Source organism: Myotis lucifugus, unplaced genomic scaffold, assembly GCF_000147115.1.
Source record: "Myotis lucifugus unplaced genomic scaffold, Myoluc2.0 scaffold_1, whole genome shotgun sequence".
Classification (NCBI taxonomy): domain Eukaryota; kingdom Metazoa; phylum Chordata; class Mammalia; order Chiroptera; family Vespertilionidae; genus Myotis; species Myotis lucifugus.
In genome coordinates this window covers 6558597-6584529 of record NW_005871049.1, presented here as the reverse complement: position 1 = coordinate 6584529, position 25933 = coordinate 6558597, and the positions used below count along the sequence as shown (strand labels likewise).

The 25933-nt window shown below is 41.3% G+C and overlaps 1 long non-coding RNA gene across 3 annotated transcripts in view; it reads right to left on the bottom strand.

Moving 5' to 3' along the window:
• LOC102440540 overlaps positions 1–25933 on the bottom strand; it is a 190934-nt gene that overhangs the window by 69217 nt on the left and 95784 nt on the right. For 2 of the 3 annotated variants that reach the window (XR_002829039.1, XR_329594.3), the window contains exons 2-3: positions 16208–16255; positions 9938–10056 (exon numbers count right to left, since the gene is read on the bottom strand). This is a non-coding gene — a long non-coding RNA (uncharacterized LOC102440540). Of the gene's footprint in view, positions 1–8802; positions 9499–9937; positions 10057–16207; positions 16256–25933 lie in introns of those variants that run through there. The other variant, XR_002829041.1, reaches the window with a different exon arrangement.

Below are 25933 nucleotides of genomic sequence, written 5' to 3'. Positions count from 1 at the left end.
AATAAAATGCCACATTCTACACATGCCCCACACCATGACATGCGGGATACTTTAAGGCAACTTCTCAGGTATCTCCTCTGCTCTGGAGCTCACCCTTGATTTAGCAGCACTTCCTGTTTAGAACAAGGAATGGGGAATAATGCTGCGTCCCAGGGGGGGAGGGACAGTCACCAGGAGGCATCAGGCTAAATGGGTTCAAAGTCACTTTCACACTCTGTGACCCTTGAAAGTTACTTGCTGTACCTCTATGTCTATATAAGAAAAAAAGGTGGGAATAATAGTGCCTGCATCAGAGGGTCAGTGTGATGTTTAAGTTAGTTCATATTAAACACTTAGTCCAAGGTAGAAAGTGAAGTCTTAATGAATACTAGTCCTTTTCAGACAGAACCCAAAACTTGAGAAATAACACTTTTGCCAGGCCACAAATATTTTTCTCATTTATTTTCCACTTTTACTACACATCAAGATAAATGTTTAGCTCACTTTGATCCCCTCCTCTCATGAGGTTGGTGTCCAGTTCCTCACATACCTGGAGTCCCTGGAAACATCTGAGAAGACTGATGCTGCGTCCAGGTTCTCCTATCAGGCCTTCTTTTCTGTTTCCCATCCCTGCCTTTCCCCATGTGGTTCCAATATAAAAATATTTAGTCCATCTGTCCCAGAGGGGTTTGGACTTTCTCTTCATTTGTGCTTCTTGAAATAATATGCTCCTGAGGCACAGACTGTTCCTTCATCACTAAAAAAGGTCAAGCATTTATTAGTCTGTGTATAAACATGACAACAAAGGAGCCCTTGTAAAAAATGGAATGTTCAGCTTGGATAGAACACAGAGGAGTTCCTCTTGAGTCTGGCAAATGCCCTTGGATTTCATCTCCTTTAAATACACCATGTTAGTATCACTGTTTCTCTCTGGATTCTCAAGCTTTAGTTATAAATCCCCAGGAACCCTTTGAGGTGCATTCTGCACTTACACAGTCTATAAGTGCAACCTCGTTCTCAGTTCAAACACATTAACAGCTTCTTCAGATAAACTCGTGCCAGTACTACTGCAAGGTTTACTCTCCTGTGTGTCTCCCTGCCACTTATCGCCAAAGGGGAAATGACTTTCCTTTGCTCTCCAGCAGCCGTTTCATACAAACGTTATTCCCATCCTTCTGCAAGCCCAACCTCTGATTCGTTTTCCTCTTTAGATGTCCCCAACATTAACCCAACACAGAGCGCTCGCTCTAGCACCTTGTTTCCATGTCCATCATGGCAGCCAACCGACACCTCCATTAGCCTGTTCCTTTTCTTGATCCTTGCAGACAATGTATATTATCTCAGCCTCTGACTCAGCGATACGTACAATCTGGGCTTAAAAACGTTCTCAAATTTACACTTTGTCTCTTTACAACCTGTTTTGGTGCTGTTCTTTACAGAAAATGGTCTTGTTTTCCTTATCCAAGGGATGAAGAAGCAAGGGACTCCATTATGAGAAATCTTTCTAGCCAGTTTATTATCTTGAAGAATGGCAATTTGTTCCATGTCCCTTTAAGGCTAACAAAGTAAAAGCATCCATCACCGATTGGAGAGCCCTAATTTTATGTTTCCGGTGAGGCTGGCAGGTATGTAGGCTCATTAAAACCAGCCTGATCATTCTGCATCCCCACTCCTGCTAAGACTGTGTCAGTCTGGAAACATTCTACACGGACAATAGAGTTGTTGGTTGTCTTTTCCTCCTCCTACTCCTTCCTCTTCTTCCTGTTCTTCTCTTCCTCTTCCTTCCACTCCTCTTCTTCCTCTTTACCTCTCCAGCCCTCCTTCCTCGTTCTCCTCATCCTCTTCTTTTTCTTTTTAATCTGACTTGCATTTTTGTCCAGAGCTGACCAGAGAAGCAATGAGGCTTGGAAAAGAATCTACAACTAAATCCTGATTTTTCTGCTATCTGTTGCATGGCAGGAAGTCATGTGATAGTGCTTTTTCAACTTCATGTCAACTTGCATTATTTTGTAACCGCATAAGTGAATATCAGCCTTGAAACTTAGCAACCTACCCTTCTCACAGGAAGTACAAAGTACATTTCATTCAAGTAAATGAAACAAACATCTGCTTCCAGCGGCTGGCCCCAACTTACTGTTCTAATTTCTTCTGTATCTATACTCACTTCCCCAGTGAGCGTGTGCACGCACACATAAACACACACACACACACACACACACACACACACACACACAATGCTACTAGCATATTATTCCCTCTCCTCTGAGCTTAGAATAATTTCTGAGCTCCAGCTAGGTGAATAAATGAATGAAATAAGCTGAGCAATTACAGCCTGTGCCTTTGAGAACAATTCGCTGTTTTTGGAATACTACCCTTTCCACTATCCCATTTTTATTTAGGAGATTTCTACTCATCTTTCAAGGCTCAGCTTGCTGCTGCCTCTTCTTGAAGTCCTCACTCAGTATCACCCTCTCCCTCCTTGCACTTACAGTGTTTTACTGTTTTTTCTTATTTTATTTATTTATTTAATCGACTTTTGAGAGAGAGAGAGAGAGAGAGAGAGAGAGAGAGAGAGGAAAGGAGAAAGAAACATTGATTTGTTGCTCCACTTATTTATGCATTCATTGGTCGATTCTTGTATGTGCCCTGACTGGGGATAAAACTGGCAACCTTGGTGTACCAGGACAATGCTCTAACCCAGTAGTCGGCAAACTGTGGCTCGCGAGCCACATGTGGCTCTTTGGCCCCTTGAGTGTGGCTCTTCCACAAAATACCACGCGCGCAGGCGCGTATGTACAGTGCGATTGAAACGTCGTGGCCCATGAGCAGAAGTCGGTATTTTGTGGAAGAGGCACACTCAAGGGGCCAAAGAGCCGCATGTGGCTCGCGAGCCGCAGTTTGCCAACCACTGCTCTAACCAATGAAGCTGCCTGGCCAGGGCACAGTGTTTTACTTCTTAAGTGTCACTATCATTCTGTCTTTGTCATTTTTTGTTTGCTTCCTCTCTCCTTACAATGGAAGTTTGGAAATATCTTTTTCATCTCTGTATTCCCCAAATCTAGCATAATGCCTGCCATAAGATAAGCATTGTGATGTTTAATGTCTTGGTTTGCTGTTTGTGACACTCAGGGGGGATGACTTTCAAATTCCAGGCATGGGAAACAGAGAGAGAGCAGCCACCAATGAAGATACAGGACGTTTGGCAGGAGTTGAAGGTGATGTGCACCCTGAGGTAGACATCGGGTAGTCACTTGAATCTGTAGGTCTGGGGCTGGGGAGAAATCAAAACCAGATACGTAGAGTTGGGAGTTACCAGTGTAGAGGTGAAAATTAAAACCAGGGGAGTGGGTGAGAGCACTGCAGAAGAGGCTCTAGAGTAGGAACTGAAGAGGGCTGGAAACAAAGCCTGAGGAAGGCCAACATTGGACAGGGCCCAGCAGTGGGCTCTGAGAAGAGATGGTTTGAGAACCAGGTAGAGAACAAGAAGGGAGTGATATCATGAAAACTAAAGGAGAAGTCAACTTCAAGAAGGATGGACTGGTGACTAGGGTTCAAAGTTACAGAACTAGGCAATAGCTAGAGAGGAGTATGAAGAAGGGAAGTGACACTTTTCTTTAAAAGGTTCTTATTTTTAAGGATAAAACAAACAGTTGATAATTAAAACCTAACAGATCTCGGTGCTATGGCAACCAACCTCTTATTAAGACAATTATGGACCTCACCAAATCTCACCAGGAAAACCATATTCCAATCTGAATTTCCTAGCTCCTCCCTATAAAAGGGATTACAGGAATATGAGGGAAACTTTTGTCCACACCTTATGACTACATTAGAATAACTGAGGAACTCCAAACCAGATGCTCTCCCTGATGATGAAACCTGGTCTTGTTGTGGAGTCACTGTTGAGGGTTCTCAAGGAAAACCTTTCAGGGCATGAAGAGAGTTATCCATGACCTCCAGGGGAGAAATCAAAGAGCAGCACTTAGAACAATGCCTGGAGGTAAACATTCTGAATTATTACTATGATGATGATGGTTATAACAACTTAATTTATATTAATTTGTATTTATCTAATTTATATTAAAAGAAAATATGCATCTTTTAAAAATAGATTGAATTAATATCAACATCAAAATAATGACTTTTTTTCTTATTTTATTTTTGGGGAGGAGAGGAGACCCACCTGTTTATTCTCCCATTCATTCTTTCATCCACCTATCCATTCACCCATCTGTCTGTCTATCCATCCAAACCGTTTTTTAAGGCCCTCTTATTTACTGGGCTTTATGCAAGTTCTTACTAAAAATGAATAGGACAAGATCCCATATCTCAACATAGTCCCATCTAGTATATATAGGAATTTGGCCCAAAACATCATTAAAATTAAGAATCAGGGTAGATAGCAAATTCTTTTAAAAATAAAACCCAAAGATATGCTTTAGGCAGCATTTGTGTACTGCTTTAGTATACTAATGCTTCCTGACATTATTGCTAACACCAATAAATGTCAAAGGGGAGAGTGGTATTTTTGGAGCCAGGTTTTTTTTTATCCTATTACAAAAATAGATTATAAACACATACACATATGTCACAGAAAGAACTTAGGCTAATATTTCTTTTTTTTAAATATATTTTTTATTGATTTTTTTACAGAGAGGAAGGGAGAGGGATAGAGAGTTAGAAACATCGATGAGAGAGAAACATCGATCAGCTGCCTCCTGCACACTCCCTACTGGGGATGTGCCCGCAACCAAGGTACATGCCCTTGACCGGAATCAAACCTGGGACCCTTCAGTCCCCAGGCTGATGCTCTATCCACTGAGCCAAATGGGTTAGGGCCCTATGGTCAGTTTTAATCATCTGTTGGTTTCAACTCCTTATTTTATGATAGCTCTCACAATCTATTGGTATGACATAATCTGCTTAAATTCATGAGGATATAAGAATTTTATAGTCAAAGAGTTCCTCAAGGAGGCCCTGTGAGTCAATATTTTCATGCAACCATCTTCATAAAGGCATAACCTAAACCAATAAATAATGATCACTAATAGTAACACAAAGCTATAACTGATCTCAAATTATTTTTAGGTTGTTTTCCCCCATTTAGGACATTAGTCTAAGTATTTAATTGTAATTTACACGAGGCATATCCTTTGGGGAAAGACCATTTATACTAAGGCAAAGCACAGATGAATCAAAGCTATATGAGTGGTCATGCTATTCTACCACAGGCCCCTCTGCTCGAAGGTTCTTGGTGCCTCCAGTGCTAGAGGTTAATCTGGATTGCTGCTCAGAGAAGAGACAAATACAATGCTTTTCATGAGGCTCTCTGGAGAAAGCTAAGCCTTCTCTAACCTGGGAGGACACATCTTCATAGAAAAGGCCCTTATTTGATCTGTTGGGAGTTGAATGTCACATTATACAACATACTATGCTATATTTAAGTCAAGGGGACTGTTGGAAGGCACTGTCAAAACAGGAGGTATAAGGGATGCAGGAGCTTTTATTTTTCATCACAGATTGGCAGCCTGATGTATAAAGACCAGGACGGTGGAATGTTCAAGTCACAAACTTCATCTTCCTATTCCCCTCAAACAGTGTGAAATAGTTAGCTCTGCTGCTATAACAAACAACCCCCTGACTCTCAGTTATAACTACAAAGGTGTTTTTTTTTCTGTGATCTAAAATGAAGAAGACATTGCATTATAACTGGCCTCATGTCGTCTTCATTCCAGATCGAAGCTGAAAGAGTAGTCCATTTTTGGGTACAAAATTCTTCTGGCAAAGAGGAAATAACGTGTGCTAATGGAAACATACAATGGCTCTGTCTTAGTTTTGGCTGCTATAACAAAAATATCCTAGACTGGATGGCTTAAACCGCAAACATTCTTTCTCCCAGTTCTGGAGGCTGGGAAGTCCAAGATCAAGGTACCTGCAGATTAAGGGTCTGGAGCGGGTCTGCTTGCTGGTTTGTAGACAGCCTCTCCTCACTGTATCATCACATGTCTGAGAGAGACATCATCTCTCTCGTGCCACTTCTTATATAAGGGCATTAATCCCATTCATTAGGGGTCCACCCCCATGATCTATTTACCTGCTAAAGGCCCTACTTCCAATTACCATCACATTGGCGTGGCATTAGGGCTTCAACATATGAATTTTGGATGGAAACATTCAGTCCATATAACAGGCTCATAAAGCTTTTGCTCAGATGGAGCATGATCGAGGTTACCCACATTCCATTGGCCAAAGTGCTCATATGCCCATGCCTGACATCAAGGGTGGAGAAATCGCATGATCCCCCACAGGAGGCACAGCACGTTGTGTAATCCTCCGTCAGAAGGGGTGCGAGTTGCTAGGAATGCGACGATTATTCCTTTAGCTCAAGGAGGGCACCTGGAGTGTTCCATGGGAAAAGACTGCACAGAAAATGAGGTTGCAGCAGCTGTTGTTTCTACTCTTCCCTGTTTTGTTTTCATCAGCCTCTGGGGGCAGAAGGCAGAGTGGGTTGGGAAGGAGATGAGGTGGAAGACAAGTGAGAATACTGAGACCTTTCTCATTAACAGAACTGGTCACTCAGGTAGTGCCTGGGCAAGAGAAAGAGAGACCTTTCTGTGCATCCCAGAGGGCTGTGCCTGGAAGAATGTAATGACGCCCACTCCTCCCAACCATCATCCTCTTCAATTAATATTTACTGAGTACCCAGTGGCCTGGGACTCAGAACCACAAACTCACTTGTGGTTCTGACTCATTTGCACATTAAAAAGCACACAGACAGTGGAAACCCACCTTTTCCCCTTCCCAGTCACCCTGGGAGAGAACTCAGCCTTCTTCATTCAAGTGTGGAATCCAATTAAACATCATAAACAAAGGAAACTTCTTTCACTGTAATTTTCCTCCTTCTTCCCTTGCTTTCTTTGCAATTGGATTTATTGCTCAAGAATTGCCTCCGTTAAGCATCAGCCCCCATTACCCAGAGAGATAAAAGCCATAAAGGGAAGGGAACTCCTTCAGTTCTCTGCCAGTTTTGAGACAGAGTTGTGCCTTCCCCAAGGGGAGTTGACAGCTGTTGCCTGAGACTGCCTGTCCTGCACCAAGGCTGGGCTCATGCTCAGAATGCAAACCGCAGCCGTCAGAGACAGAGCCGAGGTTGATAACGGCTGGAGCCCAGAGCAAATCTGCTTGGGCACGAAAAAAGAAATTGTGTAGTTTTAAAGCAGATGTATGTTCTTAATGTGTTTGGCTTGTAAAGCAACAAACCATGGGTATTTTTCCTCCTCAGTCTACCACAACAGTTAAAGTAAACAGTGTAACTTAAGACAGGGCAATTCTATCAATTTCATGTAATAATATTTAGTCTGTATAACTGGATGAAACTTAAATTAGCATCCTATATAGAAGGCATTTCATTTTCACACGTACGGTATAATATTAGGAGCAAACAACATATGTCTCCATGGTTATAAACAAAGGTGTCATGTTTGCAAAACAGATCCTATATGTAGAACATCTAGAACTGGGATAAAATATGGGGTTTTTGTTGGTGGAAATGGTGTTAAGTATTTCAATCTGCATGATATTTATAAGAAACATTTTCTCCGTCTCTGTGAATACCAATAAGCATTGTCTTTACCTTTTTCCAAACCTGGAATTTGGTCTTCTATCAGAGCTTTGGCATACTAATAGTATTCATTGTGATTCTGCAAAAGGGAGATAGAGCATGCAGTTTCTCTAAATTTTTAACCAGAAAACTTCTTCTGGCAGATCATTTCTTAGAATCAGTCAAAATATAGACTTAAAGGACCTTCAACTTATAAACTGCCTGTTTATTCTGCCCAATTTTCCAATTTCTCCAATCTACGGTATGTCAGGAAAAGAAGTACCTGGGCTTTCTAATTCATTCATAAGGTGAAAGTCAATTTGGTCTTTGTTCTTTTTTCCTCTTCAATTTACTTTGAAAATTTTCAAACCCACACAAAGTTGAAAGAATAGTGTAATAAGTATATATTCTTCACTTAGATTCAACAATTGTTAACATTTTGCTTCAATTTTCTCTCTCTGTCCCCAAGCACGTATACAGGTACCACAGGTCCTGAGAAACACATGAGCCCCAGAGCACTTCCCTGGCCAAACCCAGGCCACAGGCCCCTCACGGGCAGCATCCTCACCTCTCCAGCAGAATCTGAATCATGGATTCCAAATAATTAATCACCAAGTGAATCAGAAAACAGCTTTCAGTGGAGCCTACTTTTAGTGGAAAGATAAAGGACCCTCTGTTCCTGAGAAAGAATAGACTGACTCATCTTCGTCAAATTTTCCAGTGTAAGGAGTGCTCTGAGTGTTATGCAAGGGAAGACTGTTTTCAGTGCAATGAGCCTGGTGTCCCAGGACCCGGCTGAATGTCAGAGGTCATAGAGCATATCCAAAAGATGTACAATCCTTTGGACTTCATTTTGTTTCTTCTGTGGAAGGGTCCCTGTTCCCTGGGGAGCCTAGAAGCAGCTCCTCCAGCCATAGACGAATACCCGTCTGTGTTCCTGGTGGGGAGGGCCAGGCAGGACAGGCAGTAACTGACGCCCTGCCAGGGAATAAGTATTCAGGGGGTGCTTGTGGTGTCTGAAATCTTTGTTACTTCAGGTTTGTAAAACTTTAGTGTCACTCTAAGGCCGTGGGGAAGATCCTCCCAGCTGTCAGAGCACCTCCGCAGGGATAAGGGCCCGGTGGGAAAAGCCCAGGTTTTAGAAGCCAGAAAACTTGTGTTCAAATGCTATCCCTGAAATGTACAAGGCATAAGGCCTATGCAACTTAGTAATACCAGTTCCCCCATCTGTAAAATATAGATTAAAAATACCTCACAGAGCTGTTGAGAAAACCATGTTAAATGAGGTAACGCATGTGCATTGCTTTATTAGTTAGGATTCCTTTCATTCCAGGTAACAGAAACCCACCTGAGCTAATTTAAGAAAAAAATGTGAGAGAGATTGAGACAGAGAGAGATTTAATTATAAGGTTACACTGATATCCCATCATTCTTAAAATCAAGAATTCAGCTAAGCCTTCTAATGAGGCTGGAACCAAGAAACAAAATGCCATCAGGAGCCATTGTAGCCTCGCTTTGTATGTCTGTATTGTTTTTTTCCTCTTTTTGTGAGGACTGGCTTTATCTCTTCTAAGCCAACAGAGCTGGCAGAATGTGACTGCCCATGGGTTTATGTCTTCCCTTTCCAAGACCTCTAAGGAGGGAACAGAGTCCCATACTCCCTATCCATTGTCTTAGCTGCTGCAGAAGTTCACTGTGGCAGGAGTGGGTGTTGGCTGGGTACAGGGGGAGGGAGCTGTGAGCTCAGACAATGTAACTGGGCTGAAGGGGCTCTGCCTGTGGGCGGTGGAGCTGAGGAGAGCCTTATGGGCTGGGTGAACCTTCTAAAATGTGTTTTCTACAGTACCTTGCCCAGTCTCTTTCACTTAACAAGGGTGTGATTTTTCTTTTTCTTTCCTCTCATTCCAGATATGATGAACCTAGGAGAAGAATTGGGGATGATTGCTCAGATTATTCTGGGGTATGTAGGGCCCTGTCATAACTGAAATGGAAGTCATTAGGATAGACATGGTATCCTTGTTTCTGATGCCTTGATGGCAGGAACAATCCTTCTATGCAGCAAAATATTCTCTATGGAAGCAGCTGGGTTATGGTTGGGGCCAATGGTTGGGGCCAATGGTTGAACAGCATACTTACTAGAACAGAATTTCTATAAAACTTAGCTGGAATTTTCCTACCACTGCAGACCACATTTTTCCAAGTGCAGCAATTGTACATAAAGCCAATATTCATTCATTCTTATTCTCTCTCTCTCTCTCTCTCTCTCTCTCTCTCTCTCTCTCTCTCTCTTTGCCAAGCTAAGCATTGTGCTATTGACAGAGATACAAAGAAAAGCACCAAAGATGTTTTATATTTCACCTTTTTCTCCTGGGAAAGATGACCTAGAGACTACATGCTGCCCAAGGTAGGAGTCTCTCATGAGAAGCCTCCAGACCGTGGCCAGGGAGGGACCTCTGAAGAAGCCCAGGCCTTTCAACCTAGAGAGAACAAAAATAAGAGAGTTCTAAAGTAAGAAATGTTTCTTCTAATAGTTTCTAACAAATATTTTTCATCAGAGTATAAAAACCTTTCTCAGTAATTCTATTTCCTGCCCACCCCAAACACAATTTGCAAAATTGTAATGAAAGGAACATATTTCTCTAAATTCTCTACTGAGATTAAAGTACTCATAGGAGCTCAGACCAAACATAAGCTCTTACCTTAAGAAACAACAATGCACATGTGGTCACTTAAGCAGGATTTTTTTACATCACCACTGAAAACAAATTATGTCTGGGTGATAAAATATATTAGATGAGTTTGGGGGTTATCCCAGATTTTAGTAACTTAGTTTTGAGGCAGCATTTTATCTTCATCTATTGGCATTTGTCCTTACCTAAGTTTCTCAACCAATTGAAAGCCCCTGAATCACTGGGAAATGTTTAATGGGTAATAAGAATCACTTGAGTGTCAAGTCCTATTTGACTAAATAGCCCAGCCATGTCTTTGCTATTGATATAAATGCTTTCATATTACATTTGTGTCATTTATATCCACTGTTTTTTTAAAAAAGTATTTCAACAGTACAAAAATAATGTGGCAGGATGGCAACCCTGGAGTATTATAAATATCATAGAAGTCATAACTATAATGATAATATTGGAATTTATCTTCAGAAGATAAAGGTTGAACTTATCAAGAGGCCACAAGTGAGCAATAAAGACTTCCTATTGAATGCAGATACATTTCAGATTTTCAATAATTTTGTTAAACACTCTATAGTTCCTTATTCTTAATGCTATCCCTTAGTTTTAAAACTGCTCACTGCTTTTATAGTTGCTGCTCTCTGCTGCTTTTCCATATCCAATCATCTCTAGTAAAACACTAGTAAGGTGTCAAATAGTCTCTTTCTTTTCTGTTTCCACTTCTCCCCTTCTCAATTCCTTTCCAATCTCCCTTCTCCCCACCATCTACACCAAAGACATAAACAACAAAAAAAATAAAATGCAAATAATAATTAAATATTTAATAACAGGAGAGAGGTCTGTGCCGAGCCCATTGGCCCTTTTCTCTGCCTTAACATCCTTACTCATCCCTAGTCTACATGGGCTAACATCAAAAGGAACACAGACTGGCTGGCTTTAGCAACAGCTGTTTATTTTCCCACAATTTTGGATGTGAGATCTGAGATAAAAATGTCCAAAGAGTTGTGTTTTTCTGAGGCCACCCTCCTGGGCTTGTGGGTGACCACCTTCTCCCTGTGTCTTCCCATGGTCTCCCCTCTGAGTGTCTGTGTCCTAATCGCCTCTTCTTAGCAGGACACTAGTCATATTGGATTAGGACCATGCTAATGACCTCATTATGACTTAACTATTTCTTTAAAGGCCCTATCTCCAAATACAGTTACATTATGAGGTCGTGGGGGTTACAACTTCAATAGAGGTATTTGGGGGAAGGAACACAATTCAACCCATGGCAGTCACACTCACCTACCTTACTAAAATACCACATCTCTGCCACACCAGCCTACCCTGGTGTTGACTGTCCACAGCCTTGGTGATCTCTGTCAATTTTTTAGTGGCTAATTAAATGAAATGGGGTACTTATACCCACTATCTTGAGTGGTTTTAGATGAAAGTAATTTCTTTCTCCATAAGATCCACGCGTACAGGGATAGTTTTTAGTCTCTTTTGATGCCTAGACATTGTCAGTATATTAATAGATAGCCTTACAATAAAACAAACAAAAAATAAACAAACCTCAAATGAATTGAAGAAGAAAATGTCATTCTTTCCATTGCTGTATGTGTACATTTTATCTCTTTGAGAATAGAAGCACCTTAGAGGCAAGATTGTGCCCTCTTGGACAATTCAAAATTGTTTGTCTATCCAATGTGATTTTTAAGTATTGTGATATGAAAATTTCGTACACAGGTCAATCCCGATATTTTTTGCATTTGACTGAGGTAATTTTGTTTACAGTAGCTTAGTAAACTTTGAATAATGATCACTAAAAGTTGTAGTAGTAACAGCGACCCTTCTTTGTAGAATAACTATAGAACACTGCAGCACAGGTGCTGAACATACATCTTGAAAATAGCTACCAGCAGAGGTATCGTCTACACTTTGTTTTCAGACTGATTTTTCCATTTATAGAGCTACCTCATCTGCCCTTCTCAACTTCACAAACATGGTGGGTTCATTTTTTGCATGATTTTGGAAATTATTTGGTTCTCCATGTCTCCATAACGACATCAGGCTCTTCAGAGCTCACTCTGCTCATGCCTGAAGATGTGCCAAAAAAAGTCTATTCAGTTATATCCTCTTGTTCATTTGAAAAAATGCAGTCTCAAATAAGAGATGAACTGTATATTGTTTTCCTGACTCTTTAGGGATGTAAGCAAATGTCTATCTTATTGAAAAAAATCATAATTCCTTAGCATAAGAAATAAAAGCCAGATTGAGGAAATTCCAGAATGGCCAAAGTAATGGTTTATGTTATCATTCAAGACATCTCCAAGAAGAAATAGCCCTTGTTATCATGTAGTTGGTTATAAAGAGGGAAAAGACAGAAAATTCTGATTTAATGCTTTCTGAGTTGTTCATTCTTCAATACCCAGGATAATAATGAGGACGACAGTGGTAATTCTCAAAAGGAATTAGACATTTGTGCCTATGAGATGATACCTATGTTGAGGGAGGCCAGGATTGCATCAGGCAAGGGAGAGAATTGCCCAGGAATGCTGTTAAACACCTCCCATTTATTACCGTGGGCTACATGCTTTGCTTATATTACCTCATTTAATCCTCACAACAATGTACTTAATGAGGTGGGTGTTATTCTCTCTATTTTACAGATGAGGAAACTGGGGGGTGGGGGTGGGGTCCAAGAGTTTATGTAACTGTCCCAAAGTCATAGAGCATGAGTAGGGGAGAGAGGGGTGCCAATATGTCCACTTCTAGGGACTGTCAGACCCAAGGCATGAACTTTGGGTGGGACAAGTGTTTGCCAAGTGACGGGCTGAGTTGTTTTTTTTTTATCTTCTGTGATGCATTTCCGTAGTCTAACTCCTTCAAAAGCAGTCCCTGGTCTCAGTTTCCATCTTCTGAGAGGAAGTAGACCTGCCAGAATGACCCACGAGTTTCTATACTGGATTAAATAAGACAGTCTCCCAACTTTTTATGTAGGAAATAATTATTTTATATTTTGGTATGAGAAAAATTCTCCCCTCAAAATATATAGGCAGGAGCACCATTCGCAGCTGAAAACACTTAGGAGGGGTGGCTTCTCTTTCAGACTGTTAAACACTTCCCTGGCATCTTCGTTCCAGAGAATGTTGTTCTTCTGTAAAGTTCTTTTAGGCTCCTCGCTGAGCCTGAGTCTCCTGTGACTGTGGCGGCCACAGTCCTCCTGGACACGTAGGGACAGGACCTTACCTTTGCTTTCCCACACAGCCCATTTAGAGTAGCTGGGCAATGAGCAGAGTTGCTCTCTCTGGGAAAAATGCCTGGCAAGGCTCAAGCTTTCACACGTGGTTTCCAGGGAGATTTCAGCCAGGCCTAGCAGTCCCACCAGTTGTCAGAGCCTCTTCTGGATTCCTACCTTCAGCAAAAATCCTTTAGGATAGCCAGTGCAGCAGGAAACCTGTCACTAACAGCCACCATGGTACCGCATCAGCGATTCTCAGGGGTGTGGGCTCCATTGGTTCACTAGGCTATCTGCCTCACCCGGGAGAGCTTTGTTTGATTGTCAGAAAATAGAACATGCACATTTGTCTGTCATAAACACACATGAGCACTCCAGAGCACAAGTAAACAAAAACGGTTGTGGACGTTGGTAAATGTGTTTGCATTTTTTAACCAAACCAGATGAAGCATGTGAATAACCCGGCAGATCAACTACCACAGAGAACCTTACTTGTAATCTGCCTCTACAATACAGCCATTGCCACTCATTCCACTCACCCAATTCAGACCCTGGAATGTACTATTTTTAGACCGGCTTTGTACACTACTAGTTAGCAAACGGGCTGTTAAATCCTTTGAGTAGTAGCCAAAAAGTTGGGTGAGAACGCAGAAACCTGCCACACAGATCAGCATCCTAATCAACCCTGGGGCAGCCAGCACTAAAGATCCGCCTTTGTTTCCTTTTCTGCTTTCCCTTCGCCTCACCAGGAATATCAATGTAAAAAGGCAAGGGGACAAAGACCTGGCCTTATCTGCGCTTGTCTTGTCGTTCAAATGGGTTGGTTTACCCCCTCTCCTAGATAGCAGTGCATTTGTCAACATCTTTGGCGGTTTAAGCTGTTCTTTGTCAAAACCACTTTTGGAAAAGATTTGGCCATTTATTTACTTGGGAGCCAGCCTGACGGCAGCAGGTGCGTCATGGAAAACTCAGACGTGGGTGCCTCACAAGCACTGGACTCAGCGACGGGAGGGCCCGCTGCTCCCGGCCAATCGGCCACACGGGAAGGAGGGGAGAGAGGAAAATAGTAGGCAACGTGTTGGCGTGAGGCAGGTGGTGGATGAGGCAGTGGCACAGAGAAAGAATTGCAACACCAGGGAGCGATGAAGGGCTTCCTATGATTTCGCAGCCAACAAAAAACCTGAAGGCACTGAGTTTGGCTCTGTTTCTACAGCTTGAGAAAAGCCGAGAACGGAAGCAATGACGGGGCTAATTCTGAACTAAGTTTTTAAAGTGATTTTTGATAAAAATCCAGATCTTTGCCTCCGTTCTTAGCTTCTGTGTAAACTGCTCATTTCCCAATATTCTTTAATTTTTCAGGTGACTTGATTTGCATTTGGTGCAGTGGGCGGGATCATCTGAGCCATCCCTAGTGGCCTAAAATGGGAAGAGTTGGTCCCTGTTTTCTTTCGCCCACCTTCCTCAGGGGGCCATTTTGTTCCTTCACTTGGCCTGGGTTGGCTGGTGAAAGCGTGCAGCCAGCCTGAGGCTGGGCAGTGATATCCTGTGTTGCACCTGGGATGTCCTCATATTCTCCATGACAGCATTCCTGTCCTTTTACAGAACTAATCAGAGGAGAAATAGAAACGGGTTTTGAGTACTTTCAGTCAAAAGTGGTCTCTAAATTTAAGGCGGTTTATTATTTTATTTATTATTTCAAGTCCAGTAAGGTCTTTATTATAATATTGGAGGTATGTGGTGGGAAAGTAGTGTGCCAGGATAATGAGTAACCATAACAACAACAACAACAACTTATTTCTGAGCCCATATGTGCCAGGCACCGACCTAGACACTATCTCTACCTTTACCAGCAGCTCTGCAAGTGTCACTTTCCCTGTTGCGGGGAGTGCTGAGCATTGACAGGTACTTGGCCAAGGTCATCGCCAATCAATGGCAGATCTGAAATGCCAACCTAGGATTGTTCTCTTTCTACTGCACTAGGCAACACCACGTGCAAATATGAACTCATCCCAAGAATCCAAACACAATTGGCTTTACTTTGATGAACCTCCATTCCGTATTGGGTCTAGTTATTTTAACAGACTCAGCATGTTTACTTACCTTGCGATTCTTACAGAAGAGTAATGGGATTGTTACCTGGGGTTTCAACTGATAGAATTAGCTAATCAGAGTTAGCTTGTCTGCTGCTACTTTTAATTGTTTAATGTTTTCAAGTATTCTATTTGACCTGATTCTTTTCGTGGATGTGGCATGGAGAACGCGGTCTATAGTAACAGTGCATAAGAATATCCTGGCTTCTTTTATAAATGCATAAATAAATCAGGAGAGAAAATTTCCCCAACCCTGAGCATATAGGCAGCACCACCATCTGGCAGGTTCGCATGCACACACAGTTTGACGGAAACCAATCATTGGACAAAGCCTGAGCAAGAGTTGGTGCTAAATAGGAAAGGGAGCTAACTTCAGGAAGAGCTGCAAAGAAAACAGGAAGCAGGTATTGGTGAAATTTGCCTGTATAATAGTAACACTGTCATGATGAATATTTGCTCAATAGATTATTCTCACTTTTCTCCTACATGTCCATTTATTCGTTGGCCACCATCACCCAATAAGGGTAATGGGGGGAAGTAAGAAGGTCTTTACAGATTCTAGAAAGTAAAAACTATCCAAACCAAAGCTTTTGGCCTTGATGTAGACGGTAGATATCTCTATACTAGTTATTACCTGGGCTTTTTCTTTTGCTTCCATCACCATGTTCCATTTCTGTTTCATCTGAAAAGAAAATGAAATAGAATTACCTCCTACACTCATACTGCTATTGACATCAAATTGCATCTTCTTTTATTATGATCAACAAAGTTACTCATAACATTGGAATTTGTTTTTTGCTTTTAAACTTAAAATCACGGCTGTTGTTGGAATAATTAGTATTGCTTTGGCACTGTGTTCCACCTAAACTCATGACGTTTGTGTACTGTTTACCTTTCAGAAAAGCTATTTTCCAAGAAGGGAAATAAAATGGGAGTACAGACTTCCAACAGCACTTTTTTTTTCTGCTCTGTCCTTGGCTCTGAAAGAAGATGCGTGAACAGAATTTCAGGCTGTAATTAATGCAGCTCTTCATAAGATAAGAGGTTCCTTTATCTATAGAAAAATTGCTGCACTAATTCTCAGCGAGAATCAGAAGGCTCCAGTTAATGCTCTTTCTACAGGAGGAATTCACATTTCCTACTCTCTACACATTTACAGTCAAATTTTAGTATTTTCTTATGGGAAAGAGGAGGTGGGTGAACATGCAATGATAATAATAATTTATAGGGCTGAATCTATAAAACGTAAATATTACGTTTACATACATATTAAATGGGGTTACATAAAGAACTTCCAAATAATATTGACTCTATAGAACTGTACATGTAAGCACAGACCTTAATTGGACACAGCTTATATCCAGCCCTTTTTTGGGGGGGCTGGGAAGGATGGAAAACAAATTGGGAAATGCAGCTCATTTGATGTAGTGAGGAAAAAGAGCTCTAGGCTTCTGTAATGTCCTAAAGTACTGTCCAAATGAGAAAGAAACCTCTGCTGTTTCTTTCTTGATTTAAATATCTCCTTGTAGAACACACATTGCAATTCAGAAACAGTACTTTATGTTTTATGTGTGGGCTTGCAATAATTGGTAATGTGTTGGCACTGTATTCCACCTAAACGTGTGGCATTTGTATACTATTTAACTTTAAAAAAACACACACACAATGATTTTCCAAGAAGAAAAGAATGGGAGTACAGCGAATGACTGGAAGCTAGAGGCCACAAGATTCTTCCCTGAGGTCTTGCCACAGAAGACCCCGCAGTAAGCAGTCAGTCCCCTGTGGCACTGCTGATTCATCGGCCCTTTCTATGGCCCTTATTTTCTGCATCGCACAAAATCAGATAACCATTCTCTTCCTTCCCTTGTGACACCCTGTGAGGTGGGTGTGAAAGGGGGTACATAGGTTTGCCATTGGGCCAAAGGCTAAGTAAGATGCTTGGTCAAAGCAGGAAATGAGGGAGTTGGACTAAGAAATGTGCATCGTTTCTAGATATGATCTCAGCAAGTAAAAATGAGTGGGAAGTTTCAGCAACAAGGTTACTGTTATTTAGATTATAGCGTCAATTTTTATTTAAGTGAAAAGATGTTTGTAACACTTGAAAGCAATGGAAGACTAGACTACTGCAGAGTAGCAGTATAGCTTCTGCATCTGTCCAGCCTCACTTTCCTTTCGCTTGTCCATGCTCTTGTGCACTGAAAGGGTTCTTGCTTACGAGTTCACAAATGACAAGACTTTAAGCTCAGAACCTCTTCAGAGTGAGAAACTTTTCTTGGCAGGCAGTCAATTGATGCTGAGAGAACAAATCCGACAGAGCCTATTTTCTTCGTGTTTCTGTTCCTATTGTTCACCGTCACATAGGAGGGCTGCTGGGTAGGATAAGAGGACCCGCTAAGGAGATGAAGGTGAATTATTCTGGACTAGCTTCCAAGCAATCCTAAGCTTCAGTGAACCTGGTATCACTCTTCCTCTGGTCCCCAGTTTTCCTTTTGTATCCTTAAAATAGCACTGATGTTGAATTGGGTCAGTGGGGAAAAAAAACCGGTCACCAATTATTGCTAACAATTTTATCTCCCAAGAAAACATTTGGTAAATATCCCTTATCTTGAGTACACACCATAGAAGGTTGTTAGGGTGGTATTCACCTTAGGATAAGATGTTTATTTTAAACTTGAATTTCCACAATTGGAAAATTCACCTAATGTGCTATGCTTCCCAGAAAGAGATTTAAATCAAGATACAGTAGTCTCCCCCTTATCTGCAGGGGGTTACATTCCAAGACCCCCAGTGGATGCCTGAAACCAAAGATAGTGCCAAACCCTATATAAGCTATGTTTGTTCTTATACACACAAACCTACAATAAACTCTAATTTATAAATTATGCATATTAAGAGATTAACAACAACAATAAAATAGAAAAAGTATAACAAAATATTGTAATAAAACTTATGTGAACATTGTCTCTCAAAAATCTTACTGTCATGTACTCATCCTTTTCTTGTGATGATGGGAGATAATGAAATGCCAATGTGATGAGATGAAGTGAGCTGAGTGATGTGGGCCTTGTTAGGCACTTGACCTCTGATGATGCTCCAGGAGGATCCTCTCCTTCTGCTGACCCTGGCTCCCCGAGCGATGCATAGCAACGTCGATGCCTGGAGGTCAGGAGCAGATGACTTCATAGTTGGGGATCCTTGACAGTTGAAGGGTTTTTGTTTGCTATTTATTTGTTTGCTTGTTTTTTGCCAAAATGTTTTGGAAAAATATTCTAATCAGAAGTTGCTGTCTCTTTCTTTTTAACTCATCAAAATGTTACTGCAGAGGTTGTGATCCAGTGATCAAACGGGTGACTTTGATGTTGTATTCCATCCCAGGATTGTGTTCCATAATTTCTGGGTCACTTGAACACAAGCAGTGCGATACCTCGACAGTTAATCTGATGACTACGTGACTCACAGATGGGGAATGTGTACAGCTTGGACACACTGCTGGACAAAGGGATGATTCATGTTTGGGCAGGATGGAGTGGGACAGTGTGAAATTTCATCATGCTACTCAGAACGTCACATAATTTAAAACTTATGAATTGTTTATTCCTAGAATCTTCCATGTAATCTTTCTGGACCATGGATGACAATGGGTAACTGAATGTGCAGAAGCTGAAACCATGGATGGGGGGTGTGGGGGGGAACTACTGTAAGTAGATGCATGCCCAATAGAAGTCATTGCAATATATACCAGAGGACATGTTAAAAAATGTTCAAAGTATAGCTATTCAAAGTAGACTAAACTATCTGGAAATAGCCTAAATGACCATTTACAGGAAAATAAAATGTGGCATAGTCACATGTGAAATACTAGAGGCCCAGTGCACAAAATTTGTGCATTCAGGGGGGTCCCTCAGCCCGGCCTGTGCCCTCTTGCAGTCCAGGAGCCCTCTCGATGTCCAACTGATGACTTAGGCCAGCTCTCCATAGTCGGACATCCTTAGCACTACTGTGGAGGCAGGAGAGGTTCCCCCAACCGCTATACTTGCCAGCCATGAGCCCGGCTTCTGGCTGAGCAGCACTCCCCCTGTGGGAGCGCACTGACCACCAGGGGCAGCTCCTGTGTTGAGTGTCTGCCCCCTGGTGGTCAGTGTGTGTCATAGCAACAGGTTGTTCTGCCATCGGGCCGAAACCAGCTCTCCAACATCCCCCTAGGGGTCCCAGATTGCGAGAGGTCACAGCCCAGGCTGAGGGACCCCACCAGTGCACAATCAGCGCTGGGGAGGGACCGCAGAAGGGCTCCAGGGCATGTCTGGCCTGTCTCACTCAGTCCTGATCGGCCAGACCCCAGCAGAAAACTAAACTATCAGTCAGAGCATCTGCTCCCTGGTGGTCAGTGCACATCATAGCAAGCAGTTGAGAGGCCTTAGCATATCATTAGCATATTATGCTTTGATTGGTTGAATGGCCAACTAGACGACCGGACACTTAGCATATTAGGCTTTTATTATATAGGACTAGAGGCCTGATGCACAGAATTCGTGCACTTGGGGGGTGTCCCTCAGCCCAGGAATTCTTACCATTTGCAACAGCATGGATGGAACTGGAGAGCATTATGCTAAGTGAAATAAGCCAGTCAATGAAAGAAAAATACCACATGATCTCACTCATGTATGGATAATAAAGACCATTATAAACTGATGAACAAAAATAGATACAGAGGCAGGGCAGCATCGAACAGACTGACAAACTACAGCGGGAAGGCCGGGGAGGGTTGGGGTGGGGTTGGGGGTAAGAGATCAACCAAAGGACTTGTATGCATGCATATAAGCACAACCAATGGACACAATACACTTCGGGGGGCGGGGGTAGGGGAGGCCGGGGAAGGTCAAGGGGGGGAAAAAGGAGACATATGTAATATTCTTTATAATACTTTAAGCAATAAAACAAAATTTAAAAAAAAGAAAGAAAGAAAAAGCAAGTTCCAAAGATTACTTATAATAAAAAAGTAAAAAATTCATTAAGTAGGTGTATACACACACACACACACACACACACACACACACATAAACACACATAGGGACAAAAAGTTATATAAAATGCAAAGAATAGTGATTATATTAGGTGTGATGAGGCAGGGAGATGGCATAGAATAGTAGCACACTGGTAGATTATCGTCAGTGTTTCAAACATGAAACATTAAATTCATGTTGGCTTATTATATTATTAAACATTAATAAGCACATAAATAAGCACATAAATAAGCACATAAAAGGACCATGCATGGGGAAAAGAATTATTTCTTTAGGTACTGAGGTCACCGATCACAATGTGCAATGGGAACTATCTTATTCATCTTATATCCCCTCTAATGTTTGGCAAGGTAACTAGGATGTAGTGGAGCTTAAATAAATTGAATAGTCATTGTGCAAAACAACCTAATTATCAAATTTAATTTTAATTTTCATAAACATACATCTCCAAAGTTTAACATCATTATCATGCTGGCCAAGAAATAACAAACATTTAGCAAAAAATGTTTTCACTGGACCTACTCCTTATTCCACTTTTCTCTAGTTCTCAACAGGCAAAATGGTGTGTAATGAGTGGGTGAATAAATGGTTGTAAACCTATGTATAGCAAAACCTTTCAACAGCTAATCTATACGGAGCCAAATCTAGTTAGGTAAGAATTTGAAAATACCACCAGACTCAAAGCAATTTGTAAGTAACAAAATCCCATTTCGAGTCTATTTGTCTCTGGTTTCGTAGACCATGTTTCAAAAATACTTTTATCTGTAGGTGAATCAGTCTTTGAAGAAACATCAACATCTGTGTGGCTAGATTGGACAGATGGGTGTGTGTATTCATCTCCTCAATTCAGAAAATAAGTAATTAAATATTTTAAATTCTTGAAGAAATTATATTTTCTAGAGAATAAATAAAACAAATAAATAAATAAACAAAATGAAATTTAGGATTAAAAGTAAGAATCAAAATACATTTATATTTTTATGGTCCATAAACCATTGAAAATGATATATACACAACTTTCCCAAATCTAATTTAAATCTTAGCTAAGAATACCTAGCATAGAGTTGTTTCCTGGAACTTTAACTAATATTTGAAGAGGTGGGAAGAGATGTTTTCTTCCTTTTTTTTTTATAAGATAGAGTGAAATAATTGTTAAGAATTTCATTTTTTATAACAAAGCTGTAACATTTTTAGTCTGGTTGTGTTTTAGTGTAACATGAAGTCTACAGATTGTGATATTAATTTAGGCATCTCAGCCCAGTCTTTACAAATAAAAAGTCTCACTTCTCATTCCATTGGAGTCCCCTTCATGTTACAATATATAGCATTTGCTTTCTTTTCCATGTAGCTAGTGTTTTCATGAGTTAAAAATTGAAAATATGTTGCAACTAGAGTTCATGGATTACAAAACTCAATGATTATATTAGATATAAGGTCCTCTGATCTACAATGAGGACACACTGTTGAGTCAAAAAGGTTAAGAAGCTTATATATAATGACTGAGAGCAAATCCTAACTCCTTGAATTCTAATATTAAGCCACAGCACATTATTTTCTCTCCCTTTTCTCCACTTCACCTCTGCCCCACATGACATATAACTTTGAGAACTAGAGACATCTTTCCTGGAAAAGAAGAGAATTGGAGTAAACATAATCACTATCAGCAAACACCTGCAGGCCTTAGCTTCAGAGGGCAGGACCCATGGGTGGAATTCATAGGGATAACAAAACCAACACGACCTAAAGACTTTACAACATGAAGAGCTACCGCATAACAGAATGGGCTGCTGTGGGAAAATCTAACTTCCCATCAGGGGAAGTGTTCGAGGAGCAGCAAGTGACAGTCCACAAGGCCACTGTCAAGGGGATTCCAACACTGGGCCACACAATGCTATAGCAACCCAAAGTCTAAGACTCTATAATTCTGCCATATTGGACATTTAATGCTTATGACATTGCTAGAGGCCTGGTGCATGAAATTCGTGCACTGGGGGTGGGGGGCTCAGCCCAGCCTGCGCCCTCTGGAGATTGGGCCTAAGCCGGCAGTCAGATATCCCTCTCACAGTCCTGGGCTCTTGCAGTCCAGGATTCTTCGCTCCTTACTACCTGCCTGCAGCAGAGACGAGAGAAGCCACCACTGCTGCGCTCACCAGCCGTGAGCCCGACTTCTGGCTTAATGCAACTCCTGCATTAAGCGTCTGCCCCCTGGTGGTCAGTGCACATCATAGTGACCAGTCGGTCCGCTGGTGGTTCCACCGTTTGGTCGATTTGCACATTAGGGTTTTATTATATAAGATTGTCATTCAGTTTAGTTCCTGGTACTATCTAAGTCTTGTCTGACATTTTGTCAGTATTGGTTAGTCACTGGAAATTGTCATTGCACCTGACCTGTCAGCTTCCTGTAGAAAGTGAGAGGATTTGATGAGATTATCTCTAGAATTCTCTTTACTTCTAGCCAAATTCCAAACCCATAAGGAGGGAGCCACTGTGTATTTACCTCACTACCCGCTTTTGGTTATCATGTAAGAAATTTAATAAATGCATGACATTTTCCAACAACACTTATAACCTTTGGGAGTCAGTTCATTTTCCCTGATTCTATTTGAGTCATTTTGATTGCTTTTGTCAGTGGGGAAAGATAATGTCACATAATTAAAATAATAAATAACCTCCCCAATAATTTGTGTTTGTTAATTTGGCACAGAACCTCCAGCTATATTTCGTTATAATGAAATTAAAATAGCACATAACTTGCAGCTCCTGCAAGTTTTTACAATTTAAAAATTGAGGATGTGCTGTATGTAACCAGATTACTTGAATTACAGGGCTCGGTGATTTATATTTGATATAAGATCTTCTGATCTACCATTAGGGGCTAGTGAGGACAAGCTGTTGACTCATAAAGGTTGAGAAGCTTGTATATAATGACCCAGAGTAAATCCTAACTCCTTGAATTCTAATGATAAGCCACAGTAAGATATATATATTGTGGGACCAGCATACCCAAGGCTGTTCGGCTATAGAGATGCATCTTCTAGGATTGCCAAGACCCCATTCTCTCAACTGGACTATCACTCAATCTCCAAGGTTCCTAACCCTCATGTGGGATCCTTCAACCCCAATCTATGGGATTCTTAATGACTCACATCTGAGACAGCCAACACTACAGCAGGTGTTGAAGTCAAAGCCTCTGAGACCAATGTGACACTAAGATGTACAGCGGCTGAAACTGCAACTTCTGACTCAAGAACATCCCAAGCAGTGGCATGTGCAGAAACACCTGACCTCGGGCCAAGTGAGCCAAGCCCTTCAACTACTGGGCCAGCAATCACCCCTATGCCTGTCCACTTACTTTTCATCAAATATAAGCACAAATATAAGCACAACTCAGTCACCAATCCTCTAGCAGGATGGTCCCCCTACAATTTTTTGGTCGAGCCCCCCCATTGCTCCTCACTTGCCCAAACTTTCCACCATGCCCTCAATATGCTCCATATTTAGGGAATGCTCCTATTTCGTCAGCCTCCTCTCTGAACAGTCCCTTCACCTTTTTAGTCCAAATAAAACCTGGCTTTTGCCTGAAGACACCACTTCTGTGGACTTCTCAAGTGGTGGTTGTTTATTCTCTCACACACCAGGTGGAGGGAGAGTTGGTGTTTCATTGTCCCCATTGCCATTTTCAGGCCTTTGAGCGATTGTACTCTGTACCACATCCCCTCCTTTCCTTTCCTAGTAGCTTTCGTATCTGGGCCTCTCATTCACTTTTTGTTTTCTTGCCAGCGATCCTCTTAACCCCAAAAACCAGCCAATGTTTGCAGTGATTTCAAAATTCAGAGTTGACACATATGATAATCTGGCCTTGGGGTCTCAATTTCCCCATTTCTAATGACCTTAACTTCTCTCCATCTCTGCTGCCCGATTATCCATAACTGCTCCACGGCTAACGTCGCTAATTCAAGCATCCTGCTTTCCGGACAGACCTGCCTCTTCTTCCGTTTGTCCTTTCCTACTCTGTGCCTGGATTTGCATTTTCAGTCCCTTGACCCCCTCCAGTTTCTACCTGCCCATCAGCCTTCTTCTTTCATACCTTACTTCCTTACCCAGCCCAAATCCCACAGCCTGTCATTTCAATAACACCCTTGCCATTTCGCTGAACTCCCAAGGTCACACCATGCTGGCAGAATCCTAACTCTGCATGTGCCCTCTTTTCTTTCTCTATTTCTGCACCCAATATGACTTTTTGGAGAAAATTACACAACAAGGAGAGGGTGTAGATTAAAATTGCTTCCTATATTCTTCAGTGGATAATCCTCATGGTCCAAAGCAAGATGACTATACTACTGAAGTTAGGGGTGCCACTAAAGAGTCAACTGGGAACTGGGGCCCTGGCCGGGTAGCTCAGTTGGTTAGACTGTCATCCCAATACACCAAGGTTGCAGGTTAGATCCCTGGTCAGGGCACATAGAAGTATCAACTAATGAATGCATAAATAAGTGGCACAAATTGATCTCTCTCTCTTCTCTCTCTCTCTCTCTCTCTCCCTCCCCCCCCCCAGATCAATCAATAAAAATATATTTTTTAAAAAGAGTGAACTGGACATGTCCTGAGTCCACTGGCTGGGGCTAATCCAGTGGATAGAGGCATAGGAAATACTGACTCACAGACCTAAGGCAAGCTCCTTGCTCTCAAACTATAGGTACCATCACATTATCCACATACTATCAGGTTACCAACTGCCAAACTTCAACTGTCAACACAATACCCTATTCCAGCAAAGCTGTATGAGCCTGATAATTTATTCTGATATACTTTGGCTGCTACCAATTTTGTATCATTTAAAAAATACTAGGGTAATATATTTGAAAGTAAAGCACATTATTTCAACACCTGATTTACTCAGTTTAACATCTGGCTTATATCTAAGTGTGTTTTTAAGAAATTATACATTCTCAAATGGATAGGACCCCTATTTATGGGTTACATAATTTATGCACATAATTTTTGTGGAAACAGATATAATATCATCTAGAACATCCTAAAATATTCCTGCTGCATCTCCTACTGATATTCCCCTAAGGAAAAAAATACAAAAACTTAACCTTAAGAAGGTCCTTCTGCATCTAACACCTCAATTCTCCCAGTAACAACTTTGAGAATTTCTTTCTAAAGTCAGATTTTGAGGACTCTCCATTCTATCATAATTGTATTTTTAGTGTTCAGTTGAATAAGAAGACATATTCTGATAAAAGCTTCTATAAACCCAGTAATGTTGTGAGATAAATAATCCCCACTGTACCTACATATAGTTAAAAAAACAAGAGTAGAAATATATGCATCAC